The 18,953-nt window shown below is 42.3% G+C and overlaps 1 long non-coding RNA gene across 2 annotated transcripts in view; it reads right to left on the bottom strand.

Moving 5' to 3' along the window:
* Positions 1–18,953, bottom strand: part of LOC113604322 (uncharacterized) — a 732,424-nt gene that overhangs the window by 197,870 nt on the left and 515,601 nt on the right. For both annotated transcript variants that reach the window (XR_008293730.1, XR_003426185.2), the window contains one exon: positions 11,086–11,129. This is a non-coding gene — a long non-coding RNA (uncharacterized LOC113604322). The remainder of the gene's footprint in view (positions 1–11,085; positions 11,130–18,953) is intronic.

Below are 18,953 nucleotides of genomic sequence, written 5' to 3'. Positions count from 1 at the left end.
TCTCACACTGACGATCACTGTGATGTATAAGGGCAATGAAGCTGGGAGGGAGCAGTCAGGTCAAAGTCACAGAACTTCTGCAGCTTTCCCCATGCCTCCATTTGTGAGCAACTCTGAACCCCCACCCACACAGTGCTGTACCGCCCTCGCCCTCCTCTCTGCTTCTGGTGTCCTGTGGGGCTGACCTGTTTGGACTGCACCAAGGGACTCACTTGGCTTCTGGCAATCCCTTTGGGTGTGGCCAGCGAGGAGCCCCGCAGGAAAGACTCGGCAGGGGTAGGCGAGTGAGGTCACGGTACCTTTTCTTCTATCATTCACCCCCCTTCTCCGTCCCCCTTGTGCAGATCTTCCTCAAGTTGGCTCCAACTGCCACGGCTCCTGTCTTGGCACCCCTCTTCTTGCCAACCTCTCCTTCCAGATACTGTCCACCTTCCCTCTCTTTGCCTTTATAGGCCCAGGGTGACAAGGATAACAACCCCTCCCCACACCGTTACTAGTCCCAGGGCACTGCACTCCCCCTTGGGGTTTCTGTACACCCAGGCACATGTTTATAAAGAAGGCCTTTATCAAACCCCCCTCCAGATGCACGACTTGAGTATGCTCTCCTTTCCTGCTCTGGACTGACCTTCTCATGTCTCTCTCAACCTGACCTCAGCTGGGGCATTTGCTTTTCTCTAACCTTCCAGGGCCTCGCAAGCAATTGCTCTTCATGAATCTGTCTACACCCAAAGTGCCCTCAGGACCATACAGGATTTAAAGTCTGCCCCAGCCCCCAGGAGTGACAGGGAGAACCGGAAGCTAGAACCAGAAGTAAGCTAGAGCATAACTAACCACTATCGCTCACTTTGGGGGTGGAGGAGTCAGAACCCCCTCCCCCCATCCTGGAGGCCAGAGGCAGGCAGTGAATTCTGACTCCGTGCACACGTGGGGTCAAATTGAGATAAATTCACCCAGAGGCAGACAGACGTGCTTGTCAAGGGGTTTGGATGCATCTTTCTCCTGAGTGAGGAGTTGAACTCAAAGTTTTCCAAAATCCCTCTTAAAACCCTAGCTCCATGTATCACATTCCTTGAGTCAGGATTCACGGCTCAGGGTTTAAGGTGACTTTCCACTCCTCACAGTCTGGAGGGAGAAACACTAACTAGTTCTGTTTGTTCATCAGTTGTTCTGTTTTATTTTCTCTTCCGTCTTTGGCTGGAGCATGAAAACAAAAGTTCCTTCTCTCTTACTCAGGGTGAATGCTGAATCGTGGTGGCTCCTTTATCCAAATTTCCCTCAAGAGAAAAGTAGCACACCTATTTGGGTCCTGATCCTACTCCTGACCCTCCCCCCACCCCTTCTCCTTCCTTTTCTTTCTTATTCATTTTGCAAAGAAAGAAAGTCCATGATATCACCCCCACAACAACACCCAGTAAAGCACTCAACAGAAGAGCTAAGACGTATGGCTCCCAGAACAACTAGAGCCCTCCTGCCGTCCATCAGGTGTGGCTATTGTATTTAAAATTTAGGGCTCTCACATATCTCAGTATAACTACAAAAACTGTCCATAAAAGTCTCTTCTTGTCCTTGAGTGGTCAGAGCGACAAATGACTGATTACCCTGCAAGCAGATTCTCAGCCCATCCTGTGCAGTTGGAGAGAGAAGACGATGGAAGCATGCAGTCAGGAAGCCCTGCATGCAAACAGAGTCCGGCAGCCTGGCTGGAGGAGGTGGTCCCACTGCAGTAACCTGCTTGCCTACACAGAGGCATCCTGTGTCTCCTTGCCCCATGACTGTCTAAACTAAATTTCAAGGCAAGGAAACAGCTGAGAGAGACCATGCCATCAGCATCCCTGAAGCTATGGTTGGCTCTGGGAAGGAAGCTTCGAAGAAGGTACAAGCCCAGGTGTTTACTGAATTTGAGAACAACTGGGGCTGCGGCAGAGGGGCCATCCCAGGAATCTTAGAGGAAATGTCCTATGTTAATCCTCACGTCTAGTCCTTCCAACTATTCCTACAACTGAGACAAGAGGTACCAGGTCTGTTAAAACAACAGTTACCCCATCTTTGTGAATGGATCCAGAAAAAGCCCAATGACCTTAGCACACTGGCACTCTACAGATACTTCCGAGGCTTTTGTGCAAATGTGTACCTCGATCAACACGTTAGGATGACTTTACACACAGAAACACCTGAATAACTACATTAATGTACTATACAGAATGAGCATAAATAATGATAGAGGACCCAGGAGTACATGTATGTACTGTATGTGCATAGGAATACACATGTGGAAAAGAGAGCAAGATAGGTAGATAGAGTTGATTGATAGATGACTTGGTGGATTCAGAGACTGGTTTTCCCAAAGATTCTTTGAGCAATAGAATCTGTTTGATTTTGAAAATGTACTTTTCAATCCATATCATTAGCCCAACAATATATGGTCCTACACTCTTCAATGTATGCTGTTTTGCTAGTTTGTCTTTTTGTATTTTGATTGAAAGTTGTATCAAATAGGGGCTCCTGGGTGGCTCAGTCAGTTAAGCATCTGACTTCAGGTCATGATCTCATGGTCTGTGAGACAGAGCCCTGCGTCAGGCTCTGTGCTGATTCACAGGGATTCTGTGTCTCCCTCTCTCTCTGCCCCTGCCCCCACTCATGCTCTGTCTCCCTTCATCTTTCAAAAATGAATAAATGTTAAAAATGTTTAAAAAAGAAAGTTATATCAAATATAGTCTGTGATATTACTAACTTAGAAGTACATATTCATATTTTGCCTGTGCTTTAAGGTGATTTATGACTCACAGAAACGATCTGATCTTCAATGGTATGACAGAAGCCATCAATGGAATTGCCTGCCACGTTAGACAGGATGTTTTCATTTTCTTCCATGGTAATTGGTCTCTTCAATTAATTATTGGGTTGTGGGGGTTTTTTTTAGCCAATTTCAGTTATTTCTATTTCTTCCCTAATAAACTGTATCAATAATTTTATTAAAGTACTGACCTAGAGTTTGTACATTTTAATTGCATTCTCTTATTTTTAAGCCTTCTCTATATTTGGAGTGATCTAGTCTCTAATTTTCCTTAAGGATAAATGGTGATTCTTATTTTTTAATAAGATGATAAGAAATTGATCTAGTTGATTGGTTTATTCATTTTTGATAGAGGGCGGAGAGACAGACAGACCTAGACAATGGGCTAACTTAGTTCTTTTATTTTCTAATTATTTCCTATTTCGGTTTATTTCTATTCTTATCTTCATCATTTGTATTTGCCTAGTATCCCCAGGGGTTTTGGGTTCTCAGTCTAACATCTGAAAGAGACTGATTAATTTACTTTTATTACTTCTTATTGACTAAAGAATTGACTTCTGTTATGACTTTGCCTTGGAGTAAAGCTTTGGAACTATAACTTGTGTTTACAATAAAATATTCTTACTTTAAAAATATTTCTAAATAATTACTAACTTAGGTCCCATTACTCTTTAACCAAAAATTAGAGGGGAATTTTAATTGTTATTATTGTTTTGACTTTTATTTTTCATCTGTATTTATCTGACATTAAATTTGGAGAGTTGATCTTATAAAATACCCCCTATAAGGAATGTATCATGCTTATTCTTATGGCTTAGCATAAGAGCAACTGTTATCAATCTTCCATGAAAGCCTAAGGAAACATTTTTATTTTAAAATATGAATGTTATTATTTTATTTAAATTTGTCTATGTACTTATGTATTTTGAGTCTCTTCCCTGCCAAGGATAAGAGCGATATGTCTCAGCCTCCCAAAACAAACATGTGTCTGTAAATTTCCCATTTTATTTCGAACATTTTTAGCCTTATATATTTTGATGCTATGTAATTCAGCATATAAATTTTCATGACTATTTTATCTTCACTGTGGATTGTAAAATGACATTCTTTGTCTCCTTTAATATTATTCGGCCTGGAATAAAGTTTGTTGGAAACCAATGTTGTCAGCGCTGGTTTCTCTGTTTTTGCATTTCCTCGGTAATGTGTTTTATCCAGTTTTTCCAACGTCCTTTGTCTTTGAGTTGTATGTAACACCAGGTGGGAATTTACTGTTGAACATAATAAGAGAAGTTTGGTCTTCTCATTGTTGGAGAATATTGTTAATTATATAGAATCTTTTAAAAGGGTCTAAAAACATCAACAGAAGCCTCTCCCGGGCCGTCCAGGAACCTCTCTCTGTGTGGTTTCCTCTGGGATGCAGAGCTGTGAACTATCAGCCCTTCACATCATTTTACTCCTGCCTGCTGGTGAGAATGTGCTGCTTAAGCAAGCATGCCTCTAGGCTATAGAAGCCATTGGGCACTCTGAAAACATAGGCAAAATGACAGAGGTACGTAAGACGTGACTCCTAGGGAAAATCCCAGTGTTTACAATAACAATATTATCAATCAGGTACTTCTTCGTGTATTTTTCTTCCCACGGCCCTCTTCTCCTGTACTCTCAATATTAACAGTGGAGCTGTAACAGTGTTGAGTTGGCAGGGGGATAAGATCGCAGGAAACTATCTATAAGATCTTCTAGATTTTAGGTAGCATCCTCTCTGCCCAAGGCAGGCTTAGATAAAAACGTTGCCTGTCTGCAATGCCAGATGTCAGGGTCAATACTAACTGCCAAGAAATCTGCTCTAAGCACTGTCGATGTACTTAAACACCTGTGCCTCAGTTTACTCATCTATTAAAAAGGATTCAATGAGGTGCATAAAAAGTGCCGACAGCAGATTCTTGGCATATAATAACTAAGAGACGAGAATCAGTTAATGTTATTATTGACTGACTTGATCATCTTGTTTTATATCAGCTTTTCATATTGCTTGACCATTTCCTTCTTTAACCACATTTTTATTTTTTTGGTCTACATTTTGTTTTTGCTTATTTTTTTCCCAGCAGTTTGGAAGGAGCTGTTTTACAAATTTTGCTTTGCTCCGCATTGCTTTTATATATTTGTGTCATTTTTTTCTCTGATTCACAAGATTTCACATCAACTCTCACCTCCTTGTAAGATGAGCAACGTAGTGAGTTTGTGTTTTTCACCTCCCTTTCATAAGCCCATTTCCTATTAGATTAGTACTGGACGATTGAGAATCATCTCTTTGAAGAATTATATTTGCATTCAACTTAGAAGGATATTTACAGTTTTTGACTTTATATTCATTCTTTTCTTTGCTTGTAACCATCCTTTTCATACCTTGGCTTCACATTCTTGAGTCTCTAATTTCAAGTCAGTATCAGTGTGTGTAACTCATATTCACATTCTTTCCCCCCACTGAATAAGATTTTAGGGGAAACCTATTTTAAAAGTTTTTCAACCTGTTTTTTGTTTGTTTGTTTGTTCATTTTGTGTTTGTGTAGGTTTTCTGGAGATTTTTGTTCTGTTTGTGTTTTGCTTTTGGCCCTTACCGGCGAATGGGCATTTGGCTGTTTTCCCATTCTTGAGTCACATGTTTTTCTCTGAAAACACTGTACCAGTCACTCTATTTTCTGGAATTTGCTATGGTATTCTAGGTGTAAATCTTCTTTTCATTATCTCTTCTTATAATACAGTGGGGATGTTTGATCTCCGTATTTGGATCCTTTCAGCTTTAGAAAATTGTATCTAATTATACCCTTGATGATTGTTTTCTTTCCATTGCTCTTTTAATCTTCAGAAATATCGAAAATTTATGTGTATTATATCCATTCTCTGCCTCTCTATCCTTTTCTCATCTTTTTATTTGTATTCCTGTGACACATATTGAATGCTCAGTAAATACGTAAGAAAGAGAGCAAGAAGGGAAAACGGGAAGGAGGGATCTATTTAGCGGACATGTTTTGAATTTATCCTAATCAGCTTGGATTTGACTTTCTGATCATTTCTGTCTTAACTGTGGGTAGGGAGCCATTTACCTCCTATTACTCTCGCAATCTTTTCTTGTATCCTGAGCTTCATATTTTCATATGTTTGTGTTATTTTTGAAATAGCTTCCAAAGACCGTTTTAGGACCCGTCTTCCCGTATTTTACCAAACACTCTCTATGTTTCCTCCACACCTAACTTTTACAACAAATGATTTTCGGGGTGATGTTATTTTTCTTTCGTACTGTAGTACTTCCCACTCACTACCACTGACTTGTTTTGTGATAAACGTTCTTGAATGATTCCACACGGATTTGCTCGTCCGCAGGAGTGTTCTTCCATTCAGGTACTGCGGGACCAAGGTGAGATCCTCTCCTAATCCATCTGTTTGGTTCTCTGACACGTGAAACCAACGAATCAATGAAACACAGAAGTCACGGTTATTGTCAGCACTGCTGCCAGGGACTTTCCTGTCTCCCACACAGCCCTTTCCATATAGGAGTTATGGTCCCTGAGATGTAAGGGGGCCCTGTTCACCCTCATTGCTTGTCTGAATTTCCTTTGACTAGGCACCAGTGGGATGGAGCAAGATATGGGGGAGTCAACTGGCCCTTCCAGAAGAATAAGTGCTTTAAATAAATGACTATTTTTATGATTGGTATAAATCCTGAGTCTCTGAGCCAGATAGAGAGAGTGTGAAAGTGTGTGTGGGGGGGGGAGGGGAAGGGTGTATGTGTGTGCAGTGGGTGAAGTGGAGAATAAAATTTCATCCTCCATACTTTATACATGCAAAATACACTTCTGCAAACTACTGCTTTTTCTCTCCACTCACTTTAGTTTAGTATCTGTTAAATCCAAGGATATATTTTTTCATATAGGAAATTAACATAGACAACAAACCCCCTGAGGACAGGGACTATGTACTTACTTCCCCAGTGAATCCCATGGCCTAGCCCATATATAAGACTGAATGAATAAATGAGGGATTAAATAAAGGTTGGGATGGAGTGAAACAGCCCCACATTTTTTTTATTATGGACAATCTTCTCTGTATCTTTCTATTTATATTGGTTTACAAATATATTTTTCAAATTATTAGATTAGAAAATTATTCCTACCAGCATCCAGCATATGGTAATGATTGTAAGGGGAATTTTTTATTAGTCCTCTTTGTAAATTTCAATTTCAATTATTTCAATTCCTTATATGTGAGAAGTGTTGAAATTAACAGAATTTAGTTCATATAATGTCAAGGAGTTTGGTATGCACATGAAAATTATCGTGACTGTTACAGGTTTTTTTGTTTTGTTTTGTTTGGTCAAAGTCCCTAAAAGACAGTTGGAGAACAAGGGAACAAAAAAGCCCCCAAATCCCAGGACCGAATGCAGCCATTATTTAACATCTCCATATGTTTCCTTCCAGGCCCTTTTCTCAATGTTGAGCCTTGTGGCTGTGGGTGGAAAGGGATTCATCAGCCAAATCCTACTGGGAGGGTCAAATCATGGTATTTAGGAAGAGGCGTGAAAACTATACCCCTGTAGCTGAGACACTCCTTTTATTATTTGTATTTTCCCATTTTGAAAAAATAATTGCTGCTACCAAACACCCTCCACAGCACTACACCCCATGGTAATCAAAGGAACTGAACCATATCTGGGTGCAGAAAACAGAGCAGGTGCACAGACAAACCAGAGAAGTAGCTGGATATGGTGGAACACGATGGAGGAAAGCAGAATGCCCTTAGAACATGACTTATAATAAGTTGTGTTGTTCACATTCTATGAATTTAACTATTTCTAGTTGCAGGAACCTAGGAAATCCTGCATCCCATAGTCCTCGGCCTGCCCCACAGAAATGTGACCTTGGGACAAGTCTACATGTGTCCAGAATGGCATGGGAAGAAGAGAGCTTGGATAGCGAAAATGAACAAACTGAGAAAAAACAGATAAATGTCTTGGAGGAAATTGGAAGTTTTTATCCAGGCCCTGCTTTGTAACATTCAAAGGTTATGTGAATCATGGGTATGCCAACCGTCTAAATATCTCCATAAAATTTTCATTTCAGATTGAGTTCAACCATGCTGACCTGCCTTCTGACTCCTTTATGATATCCTCAGTTCAACCACACCCTCTACCCTCCAAGTCCCATACAACACGCTCTGTCCATCACAGAAATCCAAATCAGGCTCAGACTAATGGGAGACAGATTCTGATACTCAATGAGGACAGAGCAGATGAAAGGCCGACTCCCCACCTCACGGAAGAGGGCTCTTTCCAGATGCATTCCTGTGTGATTGTGCTAAGTTTCAGACGTTACTGGATATTTATTAGATGGGTTCCTTTTTTACCATTAAGCATTTTAACATGCATTATAGAACATACTTTGCTTCTTATTTTCACTTACAATGATATAATCAAGTATCTCTATTTTATTAAATGGCTGTTGTAACTACCATTTTAAGAACTGCCTGATGCCCCGGGCACTATGCACACCACCGTCTATTTCTCCCACGGTCAAAGATCTAGACGGAAGAAGTTACTTTGTAAAATCCCAATGTGGACTATTCACTGGAAGGACTTAATGATTTACACCAAGGGTTCAGACGTTTTGATACTTTGTGAAGACAGATGTCTCCCACCCAAACCAGGAAATGTACCATTCAGAGTCCTGTGTTTTATTGTCGCTTTTTTTTTTTTTTTTTTTTTTGGTTTTTAGCACTACTAACCAACTCTCTGTTTTTCTGTTTATAGACAACAGCTCATTAAGTAATATAGTAATTAAGTAAGTAGCTACTTTATATAAAGCTGCCAGGGGTTTGGGGTATCACTTCAGAAAGGGGCATGGAAAAATAAAAACTATGAGCCCAGCCACACACACTTCTTCTGGGGTCAGTTGTTGGATATTTTGATTTTAATTCATAGCAAGAGGTCCTCTGGCAGGGCCTGATCCTGGAAGCTGACTGACGGAATTGAGGGGATTTAACCAAGAGAAGGAAGGCTGTAACCAGAGCCCAGAACACCTTCTCTTTTTTAAAACAACAATAAATGATGACTCTTCTCTCTCATGTATATATAAGGCTTGGCAATTTCTGAGTAAAATAAATTCAAAATAAGATGTGCAGCCATGTGAAATACCTTTGGTTAAGCTGTCCTGTGAATGACTAAATTCAACACACAGATGTGAGTGTGTATGTATGTGTGTGTGTGTGTGTGTGTGTGTGTGAGAGAGAGAGAGAGAGAGAGAGAGAGAGAGAGAGTGTGTGTATATGTGTGAGAGAGTGAGTGTTTGTGGGAGACAGAGAGAAAAAAAAAACACATGTATTTAATATGAAATAGGTAGAAATAAAGATAGTGCCCTTCTGTTCCATACAAGGGAGGATGGGTTGGAAGTGGAAGCCATCTGTCCCCAATGAAGGGTATTTTATCAGTGACATTGTTTAAGAAGTCGGTTGTGTCGGGGCCCCTGGGCAGCTCAGTCAGTTAAGTGTCCAACTCTTGATCTTGGCTCAGGCTGTGATCTCATGGTTCATGGGTTTGAGCCCCGCATCATGGAGGCTGTTTGGGATTCTCTCTCTTTCTCCCTCTGTCTCTGCCTGTGTGCTCTCTTGCTCTCTCTCTCTCAAAATAAATAAATAGACATTAAAAAGAAAAGTCAGTTGTGTTATTACTTTTAAATCTCTATTGCAACACACTCACCACTGTCTGTACTCGGGACAGAACATTCGCACTTGCCAAACCTTGTGTGCCACTGGTCCCCTCAGAAGCACCTTATCACCCTTACAAAACAAAATCAGCTGGGGTAGTGGTTATAATTCCACTTTAAAGATGAGGAACCTAAGACTCAAAGAACTGAAGCAACCTGACCCCGGCCATGTGGCTCATAAGAGGTCAAGTCAGGATTTGAACTGCATACATTCGGAGTCAAAAGACTACATCCTGTGAGACACGCTGACTGAATAGAGATGGTGGCTAGAGCTTTTATTCACAGAGAGAGAAAGGGGAAAAGCAAGAAGAGTAAGAGCGGAAAAAGAGAGAAACACACACACACAGCAAGAGTGGAGAGAGAGAGAGAGAGAGAGAAGTTAGTTACAGACTGGCCATTTTTACATTTTTGGGCCTAAGATCTTTCCCTTCTTGCCTAATAATATTTAAAAAAAAAAAAATTTTAGGGGCGCCTGGGTGGCTCAGTCGGTTAAGCGTCCAACTTCGGCTCAGGTCACGATCTCACGGTCCGTGAGTTCGAGCCCCGCGTCGGGCTCTGTGCTGACAGCTCAGAGCCTGGAACCTGTTTCAGATTCTGTGTCTCCCTCTCTCTGCCCCTCCCCTGTTCATGCTCTGTCTCTCTCTGTCTCAAAAATAAATAAATATTAAAAAAAAATAAAAAATAAATAAATTTTAAGCCAGAAGTGTTATGTTGAAGTCCTACCCCTAGTGCATCAGGATGTGACTGTATTTGGACATGGGGTCTTTAAAGACATCACGAAGTTAAAATGAGGTGATTATGGTGGGCCCTAATCCAATGTGACCAGGGATCTTGTAAAGAGGAAATTCTGACACAGAGAAGATACAGGCACTGAGGGAAGATGATGTGCAGACCCAGGGAGAAGATGATCATCGACCACCTGAGAGCCAAGGAGAGAGACCTCAGGAGAAACTAACTGCTCCAGACGTCACCAAGCTCCTGGACGGTCCGCCTCCAGGAGAAAAGAAGCGTCTGTTCTTCGAGCCACACGGCCTGTGGTATTCTGTTATTATGGCAGCCCCAGCACGCGCACACTCTGTCAGACTCACGTGGAGGCAGCACGTCTGGGGGGCGGTCCCATGCTGACACTGACAAAGCCGCTCTCCCCATGTGACCAGTTAGTGGGGCCCTGCTACCTCCGCAGGAACAGGGTTCCAGGATCAGGCCAGGACCCACTGCAGAGACGGGACTGGCTCCAAATTAACGTTTCTGCTAGGGCACGACCCCACCTTTCTCTTTTTTTCTGTGTCAAGCCGACGTTTCCCAGGAAGTTGGATTAAACGTGCACTGGCAGCCTTTGGCAGAGATGGGCCCTCGTACGGGCGCTGGTGAATCGGGGCCTTAACCAAACACGAAATGACAGAACCGTTTCCAGCGGAGGACTAACTGAGCCAACTCAAGACAAACACAACGTATTTTGGATTGCTTTTGACAGATGGAAACAAAACAAACATTAGCAACCGGACTGCAGCTAACAATATGCAAAATTAAAGAAGACACCTTTTTAACTTTGTCTCGGAGCCCACCGGCTTTTCTTATAAAATCTGCCAAAGAAAAAAGAAGACAGAGCTGTTAATCTCGTTACACAACCAGTTAGCACATGCAAACAAGGGAAATTAAAAGTCTTTGCATTCAGGGGAGGAAATAGATATTTGACACATATATTTATTAAGGAGACTGGACTGGAAAATAGCACTGCTGTATTAATCAGAAATGGTGTAGGAAATACTTAAATAATATAACAGAATATGCACAGACAGCATAAGCTGCTTACAGATGGAAGCCTAAGGTCCAAGTATTTTTATTTGAAGGTTAAATCTTCAATTAATTTTTTTCAGCTTGTTGCCATCTCTTCCAAGCATCACTGTTAATTGCCATAAAACAATACCTCTCCCTGTTTAAATTCTGGACATGGAGGCCAGAAGCCGTCAGCCATCTAATGAGCATCAGAGTATTGTGGCAGAAATGAAAACCACTCTGTAAGAGCTGAACCAAAACATCAGGCCCCGAGAAGTCAACTGATCGGTTAAAGCCCCTTTTTCCATTTGCTCAGTTTTCCAGAAGTTACATTTATAAGTTCCAGCCTGTCACTGGAAAGTACAAATAGAAGCCTTCTTTTATTGGAATTCCCATGCATCCCAACTTCGGGGATTTGTGGCAGCCAACGGTCTGTATGCCCACTTACTTGCTGGCTCACCAGAGAAGGAACCTGACGCTTTCTTTTTCTTTAGGATGGAACAATATACATGTCCCGGCCGTAAATGGGCTTATTCACTTCTGCTCGGTTAACCAACCGGCACTGCAGGGCTCTCTTCCAGGCTGAGATCCAGCCCACATCATGTGGGATGACACGAAAACAGACTTTAGAAAGCACTGGTTGGAGAACTGAGGTTGGAAATACGGTTTCATCTTGACTTGAAGACAGGATTGGAGTGAAGGTTTGGAGCATAAATACATTCACATAGGTTTGGGCTGGAAGACCTCTGTGTGGAGAGTCAGAGTTAACTTTGGAAATGATTTTAGGTTGAGAATAAAGGAGAAAAATGGCATTGATGATAAAACGCATAACACTGCATTTAATTTAAAATGGCCTAGCATCCTAGAAAAAAAATGGCCTTTTCTAATAAGGCAACTTTACTTCGTAACCCAGCACCACCACTTACTGCTTATATAACTTTGTGTAAGTCACCTAAACCCTCAACCTCAGTTTCTTTAGCTGTAAAATGGGAGTGATAATGTCTACTCCATACCTTCTTGAAAAAAGCAATAGAGAGAAATGAATAGATAATAGGTCAATCTTGTTCTCCCTTCCTCCTAGGGGGCGTGTGGCATTGTTTGGGGAAATTTTTGATACCAGAGGCTTGGGTAGTGAGTGCTACTAAAATCTAGCGGACAGAGGTTCAGTATTACGCTATATACCCCATAACAATAGGACAGACCCCCAAGAATTGTCTTTCCCAAAATGCCAGTAGTGCTGATACTAAAAAACCCTGAATTAGATATAAATAGGCAGATGACAGAACACAGATAAAAAGCTAATTTTTTAGCCTTTGGGGAGGAATGTATAGAGCATCTATAAATTTACAGGTAGATCAACGAATACAATGATGAGAAATATTCTGACATGGGATACTCTAGACATTCAACAAATGTAAATAAGTTTTTATTAAATCCGAAGAGAAGATTAACAACATCATGGTTGGGATGAGGTTACAGATGGTGCTAAGCATGAAACAGTAATGTTACTGATGGAAAAATGCCACCATCATGCCGGGTGCTTGGTATTTTTATCACATTTAAGAAGGGGGTCATCTGAGTCTAGGGCTGGGGCTCGTGTTAGAGCTACGGGTCCAGGGAAGGTTGGGATCAGGGCTGGCAGACCCTTCCCAACAAGCAGCCAAAGCTCGCTAATTATTTTGGCAACATGCAGACAGTCTCTCCAGTGCCAAGCATCTAAGTCCCTATTCGGAGTCCCTGCAGTTCCATAGGAGAGGGGCAGACCCGATGTGGCCTATACATGTCAGGGCGGCCCACCCCATAGTTGCCCACTTTCTCAGGCAATGGTATTAAGATTATCTGGAGTATGTTGATGACCCAGTTCTATCCCAGCCTTTGTATCCAACTCCATGAGGAAGGAGCAGCAGTGGCTTAAGAGATCGGGATTTCATGTTAAGAGGAGATGCTAGGAACATTCCAATATTAAACCCGCTTTGAGAAAAGGCAACTGTTTGTTCAACTCATATTTAAGAGAATAAGAAGTGTATGAGGTTCAAGCCAATGTCTATACCCTGTGTCCAATCTACAGGAGTATTGGGCATCTCCAGAATCTAGGAGAGCAGGGCCTTTGAGAGATAATAGGAGGGCTGGCCACCTGCAGTCACACCTTCACATCTTCCTGTCAGGAAAGTGGGTCAGCATAATCACACCACAGTGTGAGAAGATAAATCTGTAACGTCATCATACATATGAACAAAGAAACAGTGTTCTGGCTGGAGAAAGTCTGCTTGAACAGAAGTGAGTTTTCTGATTGGAGTAGGCTAAAGGGGAGAAAAAAAATAGACTGGAGCACTTGGGTGGCTCAGTAGGTCAAGCATCGGACTTTGGGTCAGGTCATGATCTCACAGTTCGTGAGTTCGAGTCCCACATTGGGTGAGCTTGAGCCCCACTTCGGGTGAACATAAGCCCTGCTTCTCTCTCTCTCTCTCTCTCTCTCTCTCTCTCTCTCTCTCTCTCTCTCTCTCTCTCTTTCTCTCTGCCCCTCACTCACTTGCGCCCTCTCTCTGAAAGAAAGAAAGAAAGAAAGAAAGAAAAAGAAAGAAAGAGACCTGACAATGATTCACCTGCAATGTCCTGGCTGAGAGTCACTGAATCTGGGAAACAGTAGCAAACTGGACCATAAATGGGCATCTGCAATAAGTGGCTGGTTTGGTACGTGGGCCCCTTCAGTGGCCAGTGTGAGCCATCCGTGATACTATTGATCACCCCAGGTTCTTACACCATGCCCAGAGAGTGGGCTCCAGATGGCCAACAACCTGCCAGATATTCAGTGCAGAAGGTGTGAGCTCTCGTAGGGCGATGTAAACCTTCTTGTTCCTGGGAAGGTCAGTTTCTTCATTATAAATTCAGAATGGACTTTGGTTCCAACATGTCTCCCCAATCTGGATTCCCGTGCAATTCCATGGGCTAGAGGTCTGACGTTCTGCCAGCAAGTTTTAGTGAGTAAAGGAGAAGTTAAATTTTGAACCACCGTAACCTTGCCGTCTTACTTCCGGCAGGCTCCTAACGCGTGCACGCACACATGCGTGCTCACACTTAGACAAAATCTACACACCATAACATTTACCCATTTGAAGTGAGAAATTCAATGATTTCTTTCATGGTAAACTTTCACTGAGGTGCAACCATGACCACAATTGCATTTTAGAACATTTCTAACAGCTCGCAAAGATCCTCCTTGTACTCTTTTGTAACTAACCCATTCCCACCTTCTAGTCTCAAATGACCACTGGTCCATTTTTTTGACCTCCAGGACTTGCCTTTTAGGGGCATCTCACATAAACAGAATGATACATCAGGCACTTCTCTGCATCTGGCTGTATCCGCTTAGCACAATGTCCCCTGAGATGTGTCCATGCTACAGCATGTATGGGTACTTCACTCCTTGTTAAGTCTAAAAACGGTGTTTGATTGTGTGGATACACCACATTTTGTTTACCTGTCCATCTGTTGAAGGACGTTTGTGTTGTTTCTACTTGTTAGCTATAGTGAATAACGTGGCTATGAAGTTGGTTTGGTTTTCATTTTCGTTTTTTGCTTGGGGCAGCTATGAAGTTTTGTGTACAAGCTTTCGTTTGGACGGATGTTTCCATTTATTTCTTTTGGGTAGGTACCCAGGAGTGGAAAAGCTAGGTCACTTCGTAAATTTATGTTTCCCATGGTGGGATCTTGAGCAGCCCCTAACCCAGCCTCCTCCTCAGCGTGGTGCAGGCTATGGGATAGCCTGAGAACCTAGCTACTAGGAGTTGATAGCATTCATTTCCTGGGAGATTTTGAAGTTTTTGAAACCGTACCCAGCTTTAAATGGAGGACGACCTTGTAGCAGCCACCTGAGATTGCTATTTCAATCAGAGGATTCTCTGAAACAAGTGAAAGCGTCTTGAAGAGTTGATAATACGATATTACTGCCGTCATTAGTGTTACCCATTTGTCGTCTGCGATTTGAAACGGTGGGATTTTAAGCTCCATGGTAGGATCAGGAAGCAGCTAAAATCTAATGCAATGAACCCTTGACTCTGATGTTTGGTCTCAACACTCCCACTTCCCAGTTACGGGACCTTCCCTACAGTGATGTGCCTTCCCAAGCTTTAATTGCTTCGCTTAAAAAATGGGGCCACCAACCTCATCTCTCAGGGTTTCCATAGGATTAAACAAATTGGCAGCACATTTAATCTGGTCCTGTGGGGCTGTTGGGTGGTTAAATTACCTGACCCTAATTTTAATCTAGAAAGTCTGTATATCTCAAGGGAAACCTCCAAGAACTAAAATATGCAGCAGGACAGGCCACATATGATTCTGAGAGCAATTCCAATGGGGGTGGGGGGCTTTCCTGCACCAACCAATTCTCGGACACCACCTGGGTGTCCTGCAATTCAACTAAATTCTGACACTATCGACCTAGAGATAGCATCAGATCCCCCAGGTTAAGGGTTAGTCCTACAAGACTCCTCCTATCCCCTTTAGACACCAGTCACAAATCCAGATTGTCACCTATACTTCCGATCTACTAGCTATAAATCAGACATTCCAATGAACCCCTCCTAGGGTTTGATTAATTTGCTAGAGTGGTTCACAGAACTCAGAGAAATATGTTATTCACCAGATTACCAGTTTATTGTAAAAAGATACAACTTAGGAACAGCTAGATAGAAGAGGTGCACAAGGCAAGGTATGTGGGAAGGGGCTCCGAGCCTCCATCCACTCTATGGCAGGCCCCCTTCCCCAAATGTCCACTTGTTCACCAACCTGGAAGCTCTATGAATCCTGTCCTTTGGGGTTTTTATAGAGGTTTCATTCCACAGGCATGAATGATTAAATCACTGACTACCTATTAAATCATAGGTACTTGAACTCAGTCTCCTCCAGGGAGGTGGGACTGAAAATTCCAACTCTCTAATCATATGGCTGGTCCCCCAGCAACAAGCTTTGGGTGGCCAGTCATCACCCCCATCCCCAGCTTTAGGGATTCCTAAAGTCACCTCATTAACCTAACTCAGTTATTGTTGAAAAGGCTTGATGTAAACAAGACACCCATTTCATTTTTATACCTCTGAGGAGATTTCAAGAAAAAAGGACAAGAGACCAAATTAAACAAAAGATATTCCCCTGCTCTTATGGCTCTGGAAATTTAAAGGGCTAGAGGAGCTGTGAGCCAGAAACAGGAAAAAACCAAATATCTATTTCTTATTATAAATCACAGTATCACATTTTATTCATGTATTCACTTTATTTCACTTGAGATTTATTTGTACAGAATGTTAGTATACAACATTCAGTACTAAGTGAAATAATGACAAAAATAACAGTACCCCACACCGATAAGGCCTTTTTATTATTTAAAAAAAAAATTTTTAACGCTTTATTTATTTTTGAAACAATGCGAGAGACAGAGTGCAAGTGGCGGAGGGGCAGACAGAGGGAGACACAGAATCTGAAGCAGGTTCCAGGCTCCGTCTGAGCTGTCAGTACAGAGCCCGACGCAGGGCTCGAACCCACAAACCGTGAGATCATGACCTGAGCTGAAGTCGGACGCTTAACCTACTGAGCCACCCAGGGATCCCAATAAACCCCTTTTAAAAGGGGATTTAATATCAATATGATTTAGGCCATTAAAACCTGTGACTTGAGAGCCTGGTTGCTCATTAGTATGACCTGGAGAGAATTCAGTCATGCTCAGTGCTTGAGCCCCAGCCTCAGGGATCCTGATTCAGGATCCAGCAGGAGGCAGGACCAGGAAGGCTCAGAAATTTGGAGGGTTTTTTGTTTTGTTTTGTTTGGTTTGGTTTGGTTTGGTTTGGTTTCTTTTGTTTTGTTTTTACTTCCCAGGTGATGTCAACGCAGAACCAGAGTACAGACCCATCGCATGGACAGTGAAGAATTAGGCAAAGGTTACCTTCTCTACGATTTCGTTGGGGAGCTTGGAGAGAACTTACAGGACTTGACCTAGAGGATCATAGGTTGTGATGCCATTGGCGTTTTAGCCCAGGTCTCCAGATTCAGTCCAGGACTCTGTTTCCTACACGATATTTTCAAGGAAGAAAATGTAACTAGACTTTAGCTAAAAGGAATTGAAATGGATGGGAGTCCTGGAGTGGAGAAAGGACAATTGGAGTCCTTGGCAAAAATATACAAACGAGTGGCAATAACACACTCACCTAGAACAAGTCCACAGGAGGGCCTCGTCGTGCCTCGCATGTGCCGAAATCAGGGCATGGTTGGTTATAAAACTGCTTACTGTGAAGAAGTTCAGTGAGGGGTAGAGGTTCTAAAGGGATAGATAAATCTATAAGCAAGATTACTGAGTTGGTAAAATGCCCAGCTCAGCAGTTCGGAGCCAGAAACAGAAAGGCTTTGTGAGCAGGTGGGTACCTTTATTATGGTAATCAACTCTGGGCCCAAGAAGCAATGAGGTCATCAGGTTCCCGGGATGCTCTGAAGGAAGTGAGTGGGCCTGGCGAACACAGAAATATGTAACTGGAGGTCATCCTGCTGGGGCGACCAATTTAGGGCCTCTCTGCAGCCAAGGCCTGAGCAAGTTTTAGGCAACTTGTGAATCGTTGCGGATTGATGGGGGAAAGGCTGAACTGGAAGGAATGCGCTTGAAGGACCATTTGAGAATGAAATGGGAGTCCAAATTCATGACACCAAACCCCTCATTTTACAGTTGAAAGAAAATGAAGCCCAGAGAGGGGCAGTGACTTGCTTCAAGGACACAGAGCTGGGGGAGTGGAAGATCTAAGCCTTCCTTCCCAGTGATTCTGCCCCCATTAAAAACCAAGCAAACATGAAAACATGGTCAAAACACAGACAAGCTCCAATTACTGTCAGGAAAAAGAGATTTGGGGTGGGGGTGGGGGTGGATCACTGCATGCATTGTCACTCTCTGTTCTACTTTTCTATCCTCTCCTCTGCCTGTGGAGTTAAGCTGCCACTTTGGCTTCCACTCTGTGTTATAGGGATCAAGAGAACATCGTGGACATCTGGATTCTGGTTCTGGCTTTGCTGTGTGTCTTAGACTAAATCACTTCACTTCTCTGGATCTCAGGTTCTCCTTTAGCAACATGAGTGTGAAAAGACAATGCGAACGATACACTGCTTCATCTATTCTCCAGGGATTGGCAAACTTTGGCCAGTTCTGGCCCACCACCTGTTTTTGTGAATAAAGTTTTATTAGAATACAACCACATCCGATCGTTAATGTATTGTCTATGGATGCTTTTCTGCTATCGTGGCAGACTTGAGTAGATACAACAGAGACCACCATATGGCCTGCCAAGCTGAAGGTATTTACCAGCTGGGCCTTTACAGAAAAGTTTGCTGATCCTTATACAACATCTATCATCTATTACCTGAGAGATACACACACACACACACGCCTACCATACATTTACGTATGTCTTGGTCCAGATAATTTCTCTGCTATGTGTTTCTGGTGGGAAAACATTTCAAATATATACCCACGCACAGAAAAAAAGTCAATAAGTGATCCTCATAGCCCCCTCATTTTAACAGATGTTTGTATTCAGTTAGAATTTATGTTTTCAGAATTCTGTATCATAGTAATCTACATTTATAAATAACACCGAATTCTC

The sequence above is a fragment of the Acinonyx jubatus genome, chromosome E2 (genome assembly GCF_027475565.1).
Source record: "Acinonyx jubatus isolate Ajub_Pintada_27869175 chromosome E2, VMU_Ajub_asm_v1.0, whole genome shotgun sequence".
Taxonomy (NCBI): domain Eukaryota; kingdom Metazoa; phylum Chordata; class Mammalia; order Carnivora; family Felidae; genus Acinonyx; species Acinonyx jubatus.
The sequence above is the reverse complement of the archived record's forward strand: the minus strand, read 5'-3'. Positions and strand labels throughout refer to the sequence as shown.